General features: G+C 34.8%; 1 pseudogene; it reads left to right on the forward strand.

Annotated features, from left to right (window-relative positions):
* Positions 1-724: 724 nt before the first annotated feature.
* LOC107797275 (germin-like protein subfamily 1 member 13) lies at positions 725-1,992 on the forward strand (annotated as a pseudogene).

Consider the following 1,992-nt stretch of genomic DNA (forward strand, 5'->3'; position numbering starts at 1 on the left):
ACATCTAGTCCCTATCTGGTTCCTCGAGAATATTTGACCTGGCGGCAAAACACGAAGTAACATATCTTATCAAGGCCAAAGGAATTGATCACAATTAGTTCCTATCTGGTTCCTCGAGAATGTTTGGCAAATCATCAAAAATACGAAATAGCATAACTTATCAATTAGTGTAAAAATAAGAACTTCCAGGTTTTTGTTGTTGTTGAGACGAATGAATTGTCCTCTCACGTAACCTAGTCATCAGTTTAATTAATTTTAAATCTGATAAGTTTAATAAATCAATGCGGTCGTTGATCTTATAATTTTCAATCTTAACAACGAAAGACGTTTTAGTTATTTTGATGTCAATGAAGATTTAGACTAAAATCTAAATCATATATTTCAGATTATTGTACATTCTTTTTATCTTGGGAAGTAGCTATCGTATCTAATTTCTCAACCTAATCTCAAAAATTTACCCCGATCCTCCTCATTTTCATGACTATTTCAAATGGATAGCTGATGTAAGTCCCAGGTTAATAAAATTTAGTCTTTGTAGTTGTTCAAGGAAGCTTCAATATAGTAATATTCAAGTGTTTTAAAAATTTACCCATTGATGACTTGGTAATGCAGAAGCCTAATCCACAATTTGTTTAGAGAAAATTGTCGACCAATTCAAACAAATATCCATCTATAAATACGTCGTTCTTTCTTGTTATGTTTGTCAAAAACAAATATCATTTACATTGTTTCATAAGATAGTTAATTTCTAGTAGCAATGGCTCTCAATTCATTTGTGTTGACCATTACCTCAATGGCTGTGCTATCTTCAATAAGTCATGCATTTGATCCTAGTCCTCTGCAGCATATTTGTGTGTTGCTGTTGATGACTCCAAAGCTGCTGGTAAAATAATCAAATTACCAAATTACAATCATGATCTTCACAGTTTTCTATGAAGTTTATTTTTGTACTTCATCTATCCTTTTTGGTAAGAAAAGATACCACGCCGGTAGCCATTCTAGAGGACTGCTATAAGTGTGTCTTGAATTTTTTCAGTTCAGGAAGTTAAGATTTTTAATTCAAATTTTCAGGACAAAATAAGTACTGACTAATCCCTAAATATCAGCCCTAAAAATGGCTATTTGTATACTCCTCCCTCTTGTTTTTTACCTTTTCTTTAATTAAAGCTTCTTTTTGCAGTTTTTGTGAACGGAAAAAATTGCAAGGATCCAAAGCAGGTTTTGGCAAATGATTTTTTTAGATCAGGTCTAAACATACCTAGAAATACTTCAAATCAACTTGGATCAACTGTAACTAATGTGAACATCAACAATCTGGACTCAACACTATGGACATTTCGTTAGCTCGTATCGATTATGCACCATATGATCTCAACCCACCTCATATACACCCCCGAGGAACTAAGCTTATTACTTGTCTTAAGGGCAAACTCTACGTTGGTTTTGTCCTTTCAAACCCTGGTCCAAATATGAAGAACAAGTTGTTAACCAAGATTCTAAAACCTGGAGATGTGTTTGTTTTCCCAATAGGTATGATTCATTTTCAGTTGAATGTGGGAAAGACTAAAGCTGTTGCAATGTCTGGACTCAGTAGTCAAGATGCAGGAGTCATCACTATAGCAAATGCAGTTTTTGGCTCAGATCCACCAATCAATCCTTATGTTCTCACAAAAGCATTCCAAGTTGAAAAGAAAGTCGTGGATTATCTTCAATCACAATTCTGGTGGGATAACAACTAAAACAACAACAACAACAACCCAGTATAATTCCACTAGTGAGGTTTGGGGAGGGTAGTGTATTGCAGACCTTACCCCTACCTGGGGTAGAGAGGTTGTTTCCAATAGAAACTCGGCTCCCTCCCTCCAAGAGGTGCTCACCACTAGAGCAACTCACTCTTGTCGGGACAACAACTAAAACATTATATCAAAAATATATTGATCTAAAAATAATTATGCTTCTCTGAACTACTGCTTGTATCACATAAATAAGTAG

Source organism: Nicotiana tabacum, chromosome 19 (assembly GCF_000715075.1).
Source record: "Nicotiana tabacum cultivar K326 chromosome 19, ASM71507v2, whole genome shotgun sequence".
In the NCBI taxonomy this organism is placed as follows: Eukaryota; Viridiplantae; Streptophyta; class Magnoliopsida; order Solanales; family Solanaceae; genus Nicotiana; species Nicotiana tabacum.